General features: G+C 45.5%; 1 protein-coding gene across 1 annotated transcript in view; it reads left to right on the top strand.

The window, feature by feature from the left end:
* Positions 1–18,309, top strand: part of P2RY6 (pyrimidinergic receptor P2Y6) — a 263,236-nt gene that overhangs the window by 206,859 nt on the left and 38,068 nt on the right. The gene's annotated exons all lie outside the window — the stretch shown is intronic.

Here is an 18,309-nt window from a genome sequence, read left to right as displayed (position 1 = left end):
CCACCTCATAGGGCCAGAGTTGAGGGCACTGGAGGGTAATGAGCTCTGAGAAGCTATCTGCCCCCCAGTGCTTTAAGACATCTTTAGAAAGTGTGGTGTCTTACCCCGTGTGTCCTTTGGCTTTATAGGGTTTATTTTATTTCTTTCTCCTTTGTTGCCCTTGTTGTTTTTTATTGTTGTTGTCGTCGTTGTTAGATAGGACAGAGAAATGGAGAGAGGAAGGGAAGAGAAAGATAGACACCTGCAGACCTGCTTCACCGCCTGTGAAGCGACTCCCCTGCAGGTGAGGAGTCAGGGGCTCGAACCCGGGATCCTCACGCTGGTCCTTGCGCTTCGCACCACTTGCGCTTAACCCGCTGCACTACCGCCTGACTCCCACGTCCTTTTGTTTTATCCTGGGGCCAGATTTCAAGCCTACAGCCACACGAAAAGTCTCACCTCATGATTAGATTACTCTTTGTGATCAAAGCACCTACTTTGAGGGAGGAAATTAAAGTCTAGTGCACACACTGTATAGACCCTGCATGTGTGTGTGTGCTTGTGTCTGTGTTGAGGGGGTGCATGTGTGTTGCTGGAGGAATGGGGAGGGAGGTGGTTCCACATAGATGCCAGAGATGGCGATTGAACTGGAGGGGATCACATCATGTGAAAAAAGTCGAAGAAGGATGGATACCAGATGGTCTCACTCATAGGTGGGACCTAAGAGACAAAGCAGGGGTTAACACAGGGTGATGGCTCAGTGCTCTGTTGTCTGTCACAGCAGAGCTGGGGACTCAGAGATGAGAAGATGGGACTGGGGAGCTTCTGGGGAGGGGAGGGTGTGGGTCCATTCATCGGAGGAGCATGCAGTCGGGTGAAAGGTGCTGATATTTATTTTGGAGAGATGTAGAACAGTACTCCTGTGACAACAGTACTACAAACCAATACTGCCTCACATGGTGATCTTGAGAGAGAGAGAGAGAGAGGCTTGTCAGAGAAGTCAGATGTGGGAAGGACATTTAACTGTCAGCTCTGTAAACCCACTTCCCTGCCTTCCTGCTGAATTTCTCGTCCTTTCCCTCAGTTTCCCCTTCCTCCTCACCCCCACCCCCAGCTGCCTCCCCCTTTTGCTCCATGGTCCCCAGAATTTCTGGGAGCTGGTGAGAGTATCTCACAGCTTCAGGCCTTTTCCCTCAGGAGTTGGAAGTCAATGACCTCATGGCTGTACTTCATCTATGCTACGTCCCAGACTCATTGGTGCTACCTTACTGCCCCCTAGTGACCAGAACTGGCAGCCAGGATAGGGTTTAGGTTCCCTTCACAGGCAGAGTGAGAAAATAATAATAATAACAACAACAACAACAACCCTGCTAGCTTCCATGTTGCTGAGGGATGGGAAATGGGATAGAACTGAGCACTGGAGCAAGAGACACAATACAAAACAGAACTGACTTGCACACTGGTGCCTGCAAGCCCTGATGTCCAACTTGGACTATCTGAGCTCATACTTGGAGACAGCCAGGTATTTAGACACCTCATGTTCCAGCAGCACAGACAGACAAAGAAAAAACAGCCCAGTGTTGGCAACACAGGACCACTGTGTCCCAGAAACTTCCTGCTTTGCAAAGTATAATTTATCTCTGCAAAAGAGCCAAAGACCCTGCTTTGATTAACTCCCGCCCCCTCATAGCTCTACACACACACATCACACACACACACACCCCTCCGATATGAAGCCTTTGTGCAACCAGTAGAAAGCTCAGTAATGTCAGTTACAGGAGTGTTCTTGGGGAACCATTAACTAGCAGACAAGAATATCTTCCTGGGAGAAAGGAAAGAGTGAAGGCAGGTAAGAAATGTAGGCACATCGCAAGGAGGATGAGCCCAGGGCCCCAGGCATGTGCCACGCTGCTGAGCTGTTTCCCAGGCCCAATCTCTTTGCTTCCTTCTCTCCCTCCCTCTCTCCTTCTATTCTTCCATCCCTTCCTCCCTCCCTCCCTCCCTCCCTCCCTCCCTCCCTCCCTCCCTTCCTTCCTTTCTTTCTTTTTAATTCTTTTTTTTTTTTGCCTCCAGGGTTATTGCTGGGGCTCAGTGCCCGCACTACGAATCCACTGCTCTTGGAGGCTACTTTTCCCCTTTTCTTGCCCTTGTTGTTTATCATTGTTGGTGTTATTATTGTTGTTGTTGCTGTTGCTGTTGGATAGGACAGAGAGAAATCAGGAGAGTAGAGGAAGACAGAGATGGGGAGAGGAAGACACGCAGAGACCTGCTTCACTGCTTGTGAAGTGACTCTCCTGCAAGTGGGGAGCCAGGGGCTCGAACTGGGATCCTTACGCCAGTCCTTGTGCTTCGTGCCATGTGCACTTAACCTGCTGCGCTACCGCCAGACCCCCTCTTTTTAATTTTTTAATCTTACAGGACCGGACAGTAAGGCACCCACCAGGTTAAGCGCACCTGGCACAACGTGCAAGGTCTGGCTTTGTACAGGCAGAAACGTTGGGTAGCTGCTGTGTCTTCAAGGCTCTGCCTGGCCCAGCCTGCATGCCCCAATTTGAGATTTCAAAGATATTGACGGTACTACCCACTTTGGTTCTACCAGGAAAGTAGGGGGGTTCCCTAAGGGCAGTCCCCTTGGACCTTAAGGGTCTCTTTGAATTCCTCCTGACTTTCAAAGGGGTCCCAGATGAGGTATCCCACCTTCTCTGTATGCCAAAAAGCCACCAAGCCCCAGATCTGAGAACATGGTGAGGCACTAGGGAAATGGGCCAGAGAGGCCCTTCCGAGGGCTTCTGTCTAGTGCAGACTTGACTTCATACTCACCTCCACCCTCTGGTCTGAGAGTTCTTTTTTTTATTTTATTTAATTTATTTATTCCCTTTTGTTGCCCTTGTTGTTTTATTGTTGTAGTTATTATTGCTGTTGTTATTGATGGCATCATTGTTGGATAGAACAGAAAGAAATGGAGAGAGGAGGGAAGGACAGAGGCAGGAGAGAGAGACAGACACCTGCAGACCTGCTTCACTACTCGTGAAGCGACTCCCCTGCAGGTGGGGAGCTGGGGGCTCGAACTGGGATCCTTATGCCGGTTCTTGCACTTTGCGCCACGTGCACTTAACCCGCTGTGCTACCATGGTCTGAGAGTTCTGTGGAGGGGGGCCAGAGGGACCAGGCAGTGGCCCATCTAGTTGAACACACACCTTTACCATGTGCAAAAACCAGGCTTCAAGGCCCTGGTCTCCACCTGCAGAAGGAAAAGCTTCACAAGCAATGAAGCACTCTGCAGGTGTGTCTCTTTCTCTCACTATCTCTCTCACTCCTCTCAATTTCTCTGTCCTAACAAATAAAAGGGAAAAAAAAAGATGAAAAAATTCCTGCCAGGATCAGTGGATTTCCTGTGCAGGCACCAAGCCCCAGCGATAACCCCGGTGGCAATAAAAAAAGAAAAGTAAATGATGCCAGCACCTTCCCTCCGTGAGTATGGGGTAACTACGCCTTAGGGCACAGCATACCTACCTCTCAACAAAAGGCTCTTCAGGGTCCCCCAGTCCCCACTCCAGGCCCATGTCCTGCACAGACCCTATCCTCTGACCTCATCTGGTAGATTTTAAAACTGGACTTTGTGCCCTTGGAGCTGGTCCTCAGGCAACCTCCCTGGCCACTTCTGGGCAGAAGTTAGGGCTCATTTGCCATCTAGGGTCCTACCTGAGACTCTTAGTCAGGTGGAAGGGGAGTTTCCACCAGGGGTCAGAGGAAATGAGTCTCTCTACCCCACCCCAATTCCCATGGCCTCACCCTGGCCTATTCCTCTTAGCACAAGCTGGCTGCCACTAACCCTAGAGCTCAAGGGTCAGGAGCACACACCTTAGAGTGGGACAGACTGTGTTTGCATCCCTACTCAGTAACTCATTAATCAGGTGGCCTTGACTTGGCACTGCAATCTCCTCATCATATAAATGGAAAATCAGGGAGAGTCGAGCAGTAGCACAGTGGGTTAAGCGCACGTGGTGCCAAGTGCAAGGACCTCCAGGCTCTCCACCTGCAGGGGAGTTGCTTCACAGGCAGTAAAGCAGGTCTTCAGATGTCTGTCTTTCCCCATCTCCTTGCACTTTGTATGTGGTGCAAAGCGCAAGGACCAGCATAAGGATACCGGTTCGAGCACCTAGCTTCCTACCTGCAGGGGAGTCACTTCACAGGTAGTGAAGCAGGTCTGCAGGTGTCTATCTTTCTCTCCCCCTCTCTATCTTCCCCTCATCTCTCCATTTCTCTCTGTCCTATCCAATAACGACAACATCAACAACAACAACAATAACTACTACAACAATGAAAAACAACAAGGGTAACAAAAGGGAAAATAAATAATGAAACAAAGAAAAGCAAAGCAAAGAAAAGAGAATCACAGGCACTTAATAAGTTCTGCACATGGCAGACGGAAGCTCTCAGAGCTCAGGGGTCTTTGTTTTGGTCACAAGTGCCAGATTTGGCACACAGGAAAATGAATGAATGAATGAATGAATGAATGAATGAGTGAATGAATGAGCGAACGAGGTACCTAGTGGGAACCATATGAGATGAACATTATCAACTGTACAGCAGCCTATCTAATATCAGTGGATACCCTTTATGTGCTAGCTCCTCTCCTTTGCAAAGCAAGTCAAATTATTGCTTTTTTTTCCTCTCTCACCCCCCAAATTATTTCATGGAAGGTTCACAATTACACTTTAAAGCAGAAGCCAGGTTGTTAATGATTCATTCATTTACTTGTTTCACAAATACAGAGTGCCTGCTAAGGGTTCTTCTATGTTTGGTGATCCTCAGAAAACAAAAAGACAAAGATTCTTTCCTTATAGAGCTTGCAGTCAGGTGTTGCAAGACAGACGTAATTCAGTGGGTGTGGCAGCAGGCGGCACTAACATGAGGAAAGGAGCAGAGTGTGGGCTTCCATATAGGGTGGTCAGGAGCTGGGGACACAGTGTTGTATGATACAAACAGACTTTCCTGCCTGAAGCTCCCAGGTCCCAGGTCCCAGGTCCCAGGTTCAGTCCCCAGAAAAGCCAAAAGCCAGAAGCAGACCAGTGCTCTGGTAAACAAGTGGATGTTCAGGAATCTCACGAGTGGCAGAAATGAGGACATTCAAATGAGTTTGAAAGAGCTGTGGCAGCTCACAAGACATAGCAAGGGGACTGGGGTGGGGGCATGGAGATGGGGAGGGCCTGCTGAGTCTGGGAGGACAGTGACAGGCAGGCAGCCATGATGGAGATGCAATCTGAACTACATTTCAGAAGGGTCCGCCCTGCTGCTGCTGAGAGTAAATAAGAGTAGGTGCCAGGAGAGGGGCAAGGGCAGCAGGAAGGAGCTGCAGCAGAATTCCAAGCTGGGGCTTTTGGGGCCAGAGGAGGACCAGTCTACAGCCAGCCCCAGGCCACTGAGCATTATTTTGAGCAATGGTGTTTTCCTTGCCCCTTGACTTCCCCTATGATGGGCTTTTAATTGAGTCTATTTGTTCCAAGACTGTGGGCTGTGCTGAGCTGATCCCAGAGTCTGTCTTCCTCATTCTCTGAAGGACTTGCAACAGCACCCAGGTTGGTGGTTTGTATTTTTCCTGATGGTGAACATTAGACGTCAGTGCCTAGTCTTCATTGCCTTTATTTCCTTCCAACATTCTCCAGGTCACTTGAAACCCTCTAGCACCTACCCCTCTGACATCAATGCTATTTCTCTTTTCTTTGGATTAGTAGCATTTGTTTATTTTAAAAACTCTTCTCCAGGGTCTATAGCCAGTGTCTGTGAACTGCTGTGTCCTCTACTCCAATGGGGGTCCATGCTGAACCCCAATTTAAAGAGTGAGGGGAAGATAGGGGAGCTGGTATAACAGTTATGTAGAAAGATATTCATGCCTGAGGCATGAAAGGTCCTAGGTTCAATCCCCAGCATCACTATAAACCAGAGCTAAGCAGCGCTCTGGTAAAACTCATTAACATAAACAGGGGACCAGGTGGTAGCACACCTGGATGAACACACACATTACCATGCGCAAGGATCCAGGTTCAAAGCTCCAGGGGGAAACTTTATGAGCAGTGAAACAGTACTGCAGATGCTTCTCTCTCTCCCTATCTCCCCTTCCCTCTTGTCTTCTCTCTTTCTCTCTCCAACAAAATAAAAGCTAAATAAAAGGGAGTCGGGCGGGAGTGCAGAGGGTTAAGCACATGTGGCGCAAAGCACAAGGACCGGCATAAGGATCCTGGTTCGAGCCCCCAACTCCCCACTTGCAGGTGAGTCAATTCACAGGTGGTGAAGCAGGTCTGCAGATGTCTATCTTTCTCTCCTCCTCTCTGTCTTCCCCTCCTCTCTCCATTTCTCTCTGTTCTATCCAACAACGATGACATCAATAACAACAACAATAATAACTACAACAATAAAACAACAAGGGCAACAGAAGGGAATGAATAAATAAATAAATAATCATTTTTAAAAAGCTAAATAAAATATTTTTAAAGGGAGTCGGGCTGTAGCGCAGCGGGTTAAGCGCAGGTGGCACAAAGCACAAGGACCGGCATAAGGATCCCGGTTCGAACCCCGGCTCCCCACCTGCAGGGGAGTCGCTTCACAGGTGGTGAAGCAGGTCTGCAGGTGTGTATCTTTCTCTCCCCCTCTCTGTCTTCCCCTCCTCTCTCCGTTTCTCTCTGTCCTATCCAACAACGACGAGAACAACAATAATAACTACAACAATAAAACAAGGGCAACAAAAGGGAATAAATAAATAAAATAAATAAATAAATAAAAATATTTTTAAAAATCATTCAACAAATATATTTTAAAAATAAATAATGGTAGTAATAATAATAATAATAGATTGATGGGAGGAGAAAATGAAAGTAAAACCCAAGAAAGTAATCACTATGCAGGATATTCAAATATTTTTTAGACTTTGTTTCATTTGTTGGTGGAGCCAGGGTCTCACAAATATGCAATTTCACTGTTCCAGCTGTTTTTTTTTTCATTGAGAGAGACAGACGGGGAGAGAGAGAGAAAGACAGAGAGAGAGAGAGAGAGAAAGACAGAGAGAGAGAGAGAGAGAAGGAGAGAGATCCCAGCACCAGAGCCTCTTCCAGAGCTATTACACCTCCCGAGTAGTATCAGGGCTTGAACCTGGGATACACTAATGGAACGGCATGCACCCTACCTGGTGGTGTCTCTCTCTAGCCTGCAACTTTTTAATTTTATTGTTATCTTTTCATGGAGGGACTTCTGTCCTTAGATATGGATAAATGTCAGATTCTATTGACTACGGCCCTCCTAGTTAATCCTGTCTCATTCTTTGTGTCTGGTCTCCAGCACACCTTTTGTGAAAGCCTAAGCATCACTGTTTATACATCAGTTGCTTTCTCGTTACCAGATGCCCCTTTGTCACCCACTCTTTTCCAAATCCAGGACTTCTACTATGAGTCTACAAGTCCTCTGGAGAATAGTTAAGTACCATAGTTTGCTCATTTAACCCGAGAAGTCCAAATGCTTTGGAAGGTTTCTCTTTCTTGTCTGTTTTCTTACCAGATAAGGCAACAGAATTCCAGTGAAATGCCTTCCTCCCAAGCTGGGTTAGCAACTTGCAATGGACACAGCCTTCCTGCCCTGTCCTTTTGCTCTGTGATGGTCAGTGCCCCATCTTTACTCTTCTGATCATTCCTATCTGCATCTGAGAGTGGCAGCACTCAAGAGCTTTGACAGTATGCCTTCGTAGATGGAAAGTAGAAGTGTTTTCACATAAGTCCAGCTCCCTAGTGGCCTTCTCAAGAGAGAGGGAAGTTGGGATATTCCCCTTTGAGATGTGATTCACATTCCCTAATTTCAAACTTTGGAAAAGCATTCATCAGAAGGAACAAGTTGTTGTCTCTTATATGACATTGTTCAACGAAGCATATCATTACTCTTAGCCAGACATTGAAGTAAACCTCCTGAGTGGGGCCAATACAACAGAACATTAGATAATGAAGAAGGCACCTGATGGCCTTTTGCCATCATTAGCACCAAAGACAACATTAGTGAACTGTATACCCAGGCCCTCAGTCAGGGTAGAGAGTGGCTGAGAGTATAAAAGTGGCATCAACTATTTTCTTAAATAGCATCAAATATTCGGGGGGGGGGAACTAGTCTCACCGTGAATTTTGGAACTTTTTTCTTCACTTTCTTTTTTGGATAGAGACAGAGACAGCTTGAAAGGAAAGAGGAGACAGGAGAGAGAGAGGGAGAGAGAAAGAGAGAGAGAGAGAGAGAGAGAGACCTGAAGCAATGTTTCACCACTCATGAAGCTTCTCCTCTGCAGGTGGGGACTGGGGCCACTCAGGTCTTCACACATGCTCTCTACTGGGTGCACCACTGCCTGGCCCCAAGTTTGGCACTTGGAATCACCACACATAAAATGGATAAACAGCAGATGAGAAAAGAGCTCACCAGGTAGAGAGCAGGACTTGTATGCCTGAGGCTTCCAGTTGGATCCCTGGCATCACTTGTACCAGAATGGTGCTCTGTTTGTTTTTTTTAAACTTTTTGTTTATTTGTTTTGTTCTTGTTTATTTTTCTCTCATGTGTATCTATCTTATATGAAGTCAACAAAATCTTTATAAAATTGGATGAAGAATTAATTTGCTTTTTAATTTTACAGTGAGGTATTAGCATGGAAAAAAAAATCACTGAATATAATAATAAGCCATTGTCTTCTCAGGGAAGAGGTGCAAAACTATTTAACTTTCTCTCACTAATGAGACTGTAAGATGCTTTAGAAGAAAAACTTTGGGGGGTGGGGCAGGCCAGACAGGGCCAGGCCAGGTCAGGGCGGTAGCGCAGTGGGTTAAGTACACATGGCGTGAAGGGCAAGGACTGGCTCAAGAATCCCGGTTCGAACCTTTGGCTCCCCACCTGCCACAAGCAGTGAAGCAAGTCTGCAGGTGTTTAATTTTTCTCTCCCCATCTCTGCCTTCCCCTCCCCTCTCTATTTCTTTTTTAAAAATATTTTATTTATTCCCTTTTGCTGTCCTTGTTGTCCTCTCTCTATTTCTTTCTGTCCTATCCAACAGCAATAACAACAGCAACAAAATGGAAAAAAAAAAAAAAGGCCTCCAGGAGCAGTGTGTTTGTAACACAAGCACTGAGCCCCAGCAATAACCCTGGAGGGGAAAAAAGAAAGAAAGGAAGAAAGAAAGAAAGAAAGAAAGAAAGAGGAAAAGAAAGAAAAGAAGACTGTTTCCTGTGCTTCCTTCAGTTCTGCAATGCTTCTCCTCTTCTTAGCGTGTAAGACCAACATATAGAACATTCACAAAGCAGCAGCTGAATTGGAACATCTTGTTCTGCTATGTAAGTAAAAAAATCTTTAAAGAAAGCACTGAACTGTTTACTCTGTGCTAGGTCCTGTGCCAAGCATTTTACATACAAATCTGAGTTATGCTCAACCCTCTGAGAGGGTGGAAAACCCTTTGGGGGGGGGTGGGAACAGAATAATCACGCTTACTTCTCAAGGGAGCCAGGCTCTGAGAAGTGAAGGTGTGGATGTGGTTTTGCATTTTCTTGTTCAGTTCTGGGTCCCTGGACCTGAGTTCTAGCTCTTTTACGTACAGATTGAATGATCTTGGAAAGTCTCTGAGCCTCAGTTTCTTCCTCTGCAAAATGAAAGTAGTCATCCATCCTGTAAAAGGCTAAGAAGATTAATGTGTTCATTCATGTAAAATGGCAAATCCCTGTATACGTTTTTTGTTTATTACATTTTAGATTTTTTTCTCAATAATGTAACATTTTCTTATTCCAGAATTTGAGGCAACTTTATTAGACATGATATCTTGATTTTATTTCACTTTCAACAAAACAATGCTATCACTTAGCCCAAACTAGAGAACAATTAAAATATTAAAAGTAGGGAGTTGGGCAGTAGCGCAGCACGTTAAGTGCAGGTGGCACAAAGTGCAAGGACCAGCATAAGGATTCCGGTTCAAGCCCCCGGCTCCCCACCTGCATGGCAGTCACTTCACAGGCAGTGAAGCAGGTCTGCAGATGTCTATCTTTCTCTCCCCCTTTTTGTCTTCCCCTCCCCTCTTCATTTCTCTCTGTCCTGTCCAACAACAATGACATCAATAACAATGACAATAATATCTACAACAATAAAAAAGGGCAACAAAAGGGAATAAATAAACTTTAAAAAAATTAAATACCTATTTTAAAAAAAGATTAAGAGTAAAGAGTGTTTCTCTGACTGATCTAATAAGTAACCTCCATTCACTGCTTTTTCCTTATCTGTCCAGACATTTATATGCAGCTTTAGCCCTGGAACTTGTGTGCTCAAGGCTGGATAAGTGCACGCACCGCCATGCTCAAGGACTTGGGTTCAAGGCCTGAGTCCCCACCTGCAAGGGTAAAGCTTCATGAGCAGTGAAGGTGTGCTGCAGGTGTCTCGCTCTCTCCATCTCTATCTCCTCACTCTTCTCAATTTCTCTCTGTCCTATCAAATAAGTTAATTAATAAAAAATAAAAATGTTCTAAAAGTAATGAAAAGGGTTGTTTCATTATTTATTTATTTATTCCCTATTGTTTGCCCTTGTTTTTATTGTTGTAGTTATTATTGTTGTTAGTGGTGTCATCATTGTTGGAAGGACAGAGAGAAATGGAGAGAGGAGAGGAAGACAGAGGGGGGGGAGAAAGAGAGACACCTGCAGATCTGCTTCACTGCCTGTGAAGCGATTCCCCTGCAGGTGGGGAGCTGGGGCTCGAACCGGGGTCCTTGCGCTTTGCACCATCTGTGCTTAATCCTCTGCATTACCGCCTGACTCCCAGGTTATTTCATTTTTTTTTAAAAAGTGTTATTTTTCTATACAAAAATCTATGTTTAAACACATATTTCTCATCTAATTTTTTTTAAAGAAATAATTGTTCATTATGAGAAAGGAGAAAGGACCAGAGCACTGTTTAGCTTTGGTATAAGGTGGTATTAAAAATTAAGCCTGCAACCTCAGAGGCCTCAGACATGCAGGCTGGTGCTCTAACAGGCTGGGCTCTCTCCCTGGTCCTGCACATCACTTTCCTCCCCAGATTTCTTGATGCACAAATGCATAAGACATTGCACTTGTTCTATTTGCAGCCATATGTTATTTAGCTGCTTTTTTTTTTTTTTTTTTTTACCAGAGCGCTGCTCAGTTCTGGATTATGGTGGTGTGGAGGATTGAACCTAGGACTTTGGAGCCTCAGGCATGAGAGTCTCTTCGCATAACCATTATGCTATCTAACCCCGCCTGCCATGTGTTATTTAACCAGTTCCCTATCAGTAATACATTTAGGTCATTTCCAGCCTTTGGCAATTATTGACTTGTTGACTTCTTTTTTCTTTTTCAGAAAGAGAGAGAGAAGGACTACAGCAAAATTTCTTTCAATGTGTTTAGTGTGGTGGAGGCTCAAGCCTGGGTCATGCATGTGGCAAAGCAGCACTATATTCAAGTGACCTTTTTCAAGCACTCTGACCTACTTCTCCCCCCACCCCCGCCCCTCTTTTTTTTTTTCCAGAGCAATGCTTAGCTCTGGTTTACGGTGGTATAAGGGGGTGAATCTGAGAACTCAGAGCCTCAGGCATGAGTATATCTTTGCATAACCATTACGCTATCTTCTCTACCCTCACCCTCAGTCCTGATTTCTTAGGAACAGAAATGAATGAACAAAACAAACAAACAAAAAAAAGCCTTTCTTCATTGTGAAGCTTAAGCTATTTAACCAAACAATAGTGTCTGACTACATACATCTCAGGTTCAATAGGTCTGGTTTGAAAAGGACAGGGATCAGCTGATGCTACTTAAAAGATTGGCCCCGGGATCCCAGGTGCCTTAACATCTTGTTGTGCCTGCCCCAGCACTTCCCCATCCCTCTGCAGCCCACCATGTCACAGAGACCAACAGGACAGCCAGAGCAGCAGCCCTTCATGACTGTCACCCCATTCACTCCGTAAAGCATTTGCACTTGGACTTGGAGCAGTTCCATCAGGCAAGACAGAAGAGAGTTCATTGAAAGGAATAAAGCCTCACAATTCCTGAGTTCTAGTTCTGACCAACACTCTAATTGTGTAGCAGCAAGTCATGTGGATTCTTCAAGCTTCCATGTCTTCAGTACAATGGGCAAAAGCAGTATCCACTCTGGCTCTCTGCAAATGAAACACAATGTTGCCAGTAAAACAATGAGCATGCTGCTCACACATGATATAAAAGCTCTCATGTTTAGATGTATCAGTGGGCTCAACAGAGGACTTAAGGAAAGGAACAGCATCCTCAGAGAAGAATTGCCTAAGTTCTCAGAGGTGAAACCCACAGAATCATGAAACAGGAAGTCCTAGAGCCCTCTACAGGAGGGAGGGAGTCCAAACTGGAACTGGAGGTGTCTACCTGGTTTCCTGTCAAGGAAACCTGGACCCAGAAAGGGGCAGTGACTCAACCACATCTGTCATCAGTGTTCATGGAGGCAGGAGAGGACCCCAGAGAGCCAGGCAGAAATTCCTGAACCAAGAGTCTGTGAATTAGCACTTGGCTGGGGCACTTGGTAGGAATGTGAAATGGGGGACATCCAGGAAGCGACACGCCCATTCAGGATGTGACCTGGCCATGGTTGTTTGGCTGACAGAGCTAACGGGGGTGATGAGGGGCTCCTGGAACACAGGTCAGCAGGCACCTCAAGGCTGGCAGCTGGCAGCTGGCAGGGGACAGACAAGACTCAGAACTGTTGGCAAAGCTAGGCGGAGCTCACAGCCTCCTGGCCTCTTGAGACACCTACCAGCTACTAAAGCTTCTGAGTTCAAGCCAAGGCTGGTGCTCCAGAGGACACAAGAGAGGAAGAGGAGGAAACAAGTGTGCTCCAGACATCACTCAACGGAGCATTTCTGTTGGGGCTGGAGCCTGACTCGGGTCCAGCTGACCCTGCCGCTCTCACTTCAGCCTTCTTCTCCTGGACCCCAGTGACCCCACAAAGCTCTGTCATCTTTCCTTGTTTCCTAATTCAGGACCAGGAAATGAGTTTAGGGCCTCAAACGTTGTACAATCTTCCTGAACAGTCTCCTAGAACCCTTTTAAAAAATATTTGTTTATTTATTTCTCTCTCTCTCTCTCTCTATATATATATATATATATGTATTTATTTTGGACAGAGACACAGAGAAATTGGTCCCCATGAGATTGGCTCTGTTTCACTGAAAACAACAACAAAAAAATTAAATAAAACATCCTTCTCTATTCACTCATCTGTCATTGGATATCTGGGTTATGTCCAAGTTTGGCCTATTACAAAGTGTGATGCTATGAAAATCAGTGTACATAGAACTCTTTGGATGGGTGTGTTTGCTTCCTTTGGGTATATCCCCAGGAGAGGAATTGCTGGCTCATAAGGTAGGTTCATTTCGAGCCTTCTGAGAATTCACCAGACTGTTCTCCACAGGGAGATTCCCACAAACAGTACAGAAGGGCTCCTTTACCTTCCCCCTCACCCCATCCTCTCCAACATCAGATGGTCTCACTCAGATGGAACTTAAGAAAGGACAGAAAAGAAAAACACAAAGTAAAACTTGGACTGGGTTTGGTGTATTCCACCGAAGCAGAGGATTCTGGGGAGAGAGGGGCTTGGTAGAGCAAGAACTTGGGATCCTGGTGCATGATAGTTGAGGGAGACCTAAGCTGTGGTTGAGTGTTTTGCAGACACCTGTCACAGGGGGATTATAAATTGTGCCTGGGGCCAGGTGGTGGCACATCTGGTTGAGCACATGTTACAATGCACAAGGACCTAGGTTCAAGGCCCCAGTCCCCACCTGCATGGGGGAAGCTTTACAAGTGGTGAAGCAGGACTGCTGGTCTCTCTCTCTGCCTCTCTCCCTCTATCTCCCCCTTCCTCTCAATTTCTGGCTTTGAAGAAAAGAAGGAGGAGGAGGAGGGGAGGAAGAATAAGGGAAGAGGAGGAGGAAGATTCCAACATGGAATCTACTGACACATTAAGTTGTTTGTTTTACCAAAAAAACACTGCATGGCTCTAGCTTATATTAATGTGGGGGATTGAACCTGGTGCCTCAGATATGAAAGTCATTTGTATAACCACTGTGCTATCTCTGTTGCCCTGGCACAATAGTTTAACCTCAAGTCTTCAGTTGCTTTGGACATATCTTAAGTGCTCAACAGTCATGGGGACTGGCGGCTACCATGCTGACTGACAGCAGACACTGGGATTGGCAACACTGAAGAAAGTTCCAAAGCTGTTTAAGCCTGTGTCCCTCTATTATCTGACACTAAACACTGTGTTGTCTGCCAGCTCACATGCCAGCTGTCCCCTGTGTGACGGGTGGGGACATGTGTCTGGGCAAGCTTCCATCCCTCCCTCATCCAGCCCTCTCTGTGTGCTTTATTACTTCCACATTTTCCTCTAATTTATGGGTATTTCTTAAAAATTAAAAGTCCAGGGAGTTGGGCGGTAGCGCAGCAGGTTAAGCACAGGTGGCACTAAGTGCAGGGACCAGCAAAAGGATCCCAGTTTGAGCCCCCAGCTCCCCGCCTGCATGGGAGTCGCTTCACAGCCAGTGTCTGTCTTTCTCTCCCCTTCTCTGTCTTCCCCTCCTCTCTCCATTTCTCTCTGTCCTATCTAACAACGACAATATCAATAACAACAACAATAATAACTACAACAACAATTTAAAAAACAAGGCAACAAAAAGGGAAAATAACTAAATAAAAATTTTTTAAAAATTTTAAGTCCAGCTTGTGCCACAGGCACATACTAGCTTTCTGATATTGCTGTTGCTTTAGGTAACAGAGGAGAGAGAGCAAAGCTGTGTATTTTTTTAATATTTATTTTATTTTATTTATTCCCTTTTGTTGCCCTTGTTGTTTTATTGTTGTAGTTATTATTGTTGTTGTTGTTGTTGGATAGGACAGAGAGAAATGGAGAGAGGAGGGGAAGACAGAGAGGAGGAGAGAAAGATAGACACCTGCAGACCTGCTTCACCGCCTGTGAAGCGACTCCCCTGCATGTGGGGAGCCGGGGTTTGAACCGGGATCCTTATGCCGGACCTTGTGCTTTGCGCCACCTGCGCTTAACCCGCTGTGCTACAGCCCGACTCCCCAAAGCTGTGTATTTTAGGGGTAGAACTTCATACCCCTTCATTGCTTGTGTCCCCCCGCCTTGCCCACCACCAAAACACCAATAACCCTCTACCACAGTCTATGAAGGACCCCCTCCCACCCTTACAACTGCCCTTCTCCATCCACTTTGGGGACCTCAGTGCAGTCAGAGTCTAAGGGTGTGTTTCCCTTTGACTTTGACCCCTTGTTTTATTTCTCTATATCCCACATATAAGGAAGGTTGCCTGGTGCATGTCCTTCTCCCTCTGAGTTATCTCACTGAGCATGAGCCCCTCCAGTTCCAGCCATGTTATAACACAGGGCAAGACTTCCTCCCTCCTCACTGCTGAGTAGCATCCTGTGGCCTATGTTGACCATGACTTCTTTTTATATATATATAATTTTTCTTTACAAAATGGAAATATTGAGAAGACCATAGGAGAAGAGGGGTATAATCCCACACAGTTCCCACCACCAGAGCTCTGTATCTCATCCCCTCCCTTGATAGCTTTCCTATTCTTTATCCCTCTAGGAGTATGGACCCAGGGTCATTATGGGGTGCAGAAGGTGGCAGGTCTGGCTTCTGTAATTGTTTCCCCGCTGAACATTGGCGTTGACAGGTTGATCCATACTCCCAGCTTGTCTCTCTCTTTCCCTAGTGGGATAGGGATCAACCATGACTTTTTTTTTAAAGTTTTTATGTATAAAATGGAAATACTGACAAGACCATAGCATAAGAGGGATACAATCCCACACAATTCCCACCACTGGAACTCCATATCCCATTCCCTCCCCTGATAGCTTTCCTATTCTTTAACCCTCTAGGAGTATGGACCCAGGGGCATTATGGGGTGCATCTTTCCCTAGTGGGGCAGGGATCTGGGGAGGTGGGACTCTAGGACACATTGGTGGGGTTGTCTGCCCAGGGAAGTCCGGTTGGCATCATGGTAGCCTCTGTAACCTGGTGGCTGAAAATGGCCATGACTTCTTAACCCAACTGCCTATCCTATCACTCTTGGGTTGATTCCATGGCTTTAAACAGCACAGCAATAAACAGGTACATATGTAACTTTTTGAATATGTGTCTTTGTGTTCTTAAGATAGGTACATAGGAGTGGAATTGTTGGATTAAATGGCAGTCCTAATTTTAATTTTCTGAGAAGCTTTCATAATGTTTTTCATAGGGGCAGGCCTAATTTATTTTGCCAACAACAATGCATAACAGTTTCTTTTTCTTTACATCTTTGCAAGCACTTATTGTTCCTGGTTGGGTTTTTTGTTTGTTTGTTTGTTTTGTTTTGTTTTTGCCTCCAGGGTTATTGCTGGGCTCTGTGCCTGCACTATGAAGCCATTGCTCCTAGAGGCCATTTCACCCCTTTTTGTTGCCCTTGTTGTTTTATCGTTGTTGTGGTTATTATTATTGTTGTTGATGATGTCATTGCTGTTGGATAGGACAGAAAGAAATCAAGAGAGGAGGGGAAAACAGAGAAAAAGAGAGACACCTGAAGACCTGCTTCACTACTTGTGAAGCGACCACCCTGCAGGTGGGGAGCCGGGGGCTTGAACCAGGATCCTTATGCCGGTCCTTGTGTTTGGTGCCATGTGTGCTTAACCTGCTGCGCTACAGCCCAACCCCTTCTGTTTTTTCTTTTTTTATAAAAAGCTATTCTTATATCTTATTGTCATTTTGATTAACATTCTATGGCAATGAGTATTTTTTATATATTCATTTGCTATTGGTATGTCTTCTTTGGTGAACTGTTCAGCTCTTCTTCCTACTTTTATTTTATCTTCTATTGCTACCAGGGTTCTCACTGGGACTTGGTACCTACACAATGAATTCACCACTCTGACAGTAATTTTCACTCCCCTTATTTATTTATTTATAAAATGGAAGTATTGACAAAACCATAGGATAAGATGGGTACAATTTCACACAACTCCCACCACCTGAACTCTGTATCCTATTCCCTCCCTTGAAAGATTTTTTTTTTAATCCCTCTGGGAGTATGCACCCAGGATCATTATGGGGTGCAGAAGGTGGGAGGTTTGGCTTCACCCCCTTTTTTATTATAGAGGACAGAGAACTTGAGAAGGGAGGGTCAGATAGGGTGATAAAGAAAGACCTGCAGACTTCACTACTCTTGAAGCTTCCTCCCTGCAGGTGGCAAACAGGGGTTCAAACCTGGGTCACTGTGCACTAGAATATGTGTGCTCAACCGAGTACACTGCCACCTGGCCCCCTCTTCCCACTTTTTGTTAGGAGATAGAGAAAGCCATAGTACCAGGACTTCCTCTGATGGCATAGCATTTACCATGTGTTGTCAGGATTCACATGTCCCCTACTCAGTAAGTTCTCTCTCTGGTCCTGTCTCTTCTCTTTTAAAAAGAATTTTTAGATGCCTTTCGATTAGCCAAACTTGCTTTTATTCTGCTAGAGTTTATCTTTTTTTCTTTATTGTTTTCCTTTCCTGTTGTTACCTTGGCTTGCTTCTTGCATCATCGTCATCATTACTACTACTACTACTACTACTACTACTATTATTATTATTATCATATCTTTTACCAAAGCACTACTCATCTCTGGCATATGGTGGTACTGGGGATTAAACTTGAGATCTAGGAACCTCACGCAGGAGCATCTTTTTGTATAACCATTATGCTATCTCCCCAGCCCTGTTGCCTTTGCTTTCACTTAAGAAATCCCTTTTTAATTTTGGCACATAGTAGGAACTGATTACATGTTTGCTGAAGATAAACTAATGATGAGAACCAAAAGCTGAGGCTGACTTCCATCTGAGTGCTGTAGGTGTGGACTGAGATGACAGCAACTGATCATGTCACCAGGACATGAGGACAGAGGGGGAGAGAGTCAGACAGAGGGAGCCATGGAAGATATGTCTGGGGAGCAACAGGTATGGGGTACAGGAGGAGACTGGGCTAGAGGTGGAGACTGTAAAGACTGAATCTCCAGCACAGGGAGTGATTTGAGGAAAGCCACTACAGAGTGACCTAAGAAGAGCATAGGACAGAGTCCAGTGCAAAATCAGGAAAGTCAGGAGGGTTGTTGTGGAGGCCAAGAGGACATCACTGACAGTATCCACTGAGTGACTTCCTGCCAGGCCTTCAGAGACAGGGACACCACTGGGTACTTGAGGTGTCATGGGGGTGAGGGGTGGAGCAGTAGACAGGAAGAACAAGGAGAGGATCCAAGGCAGGG

The sequence above is a fragment of the Erinaceus europaeus genome, chromosome 17, assembly GCF_950295315.1.
Source record: "Erinaceus europaeus chromosome 17, mEriEur2.1, whole genome shotgun sequence".
Lineage (NCBI taxonomy): Eukaryota > Metazoa > Chordata > Mammalia > Eulipotyphla > Erinaceidae > Erinaceus > Erinaceus europaeus.
This window is presented reverse-complemented; position numbering and strand designations above follow the sequence as displayed.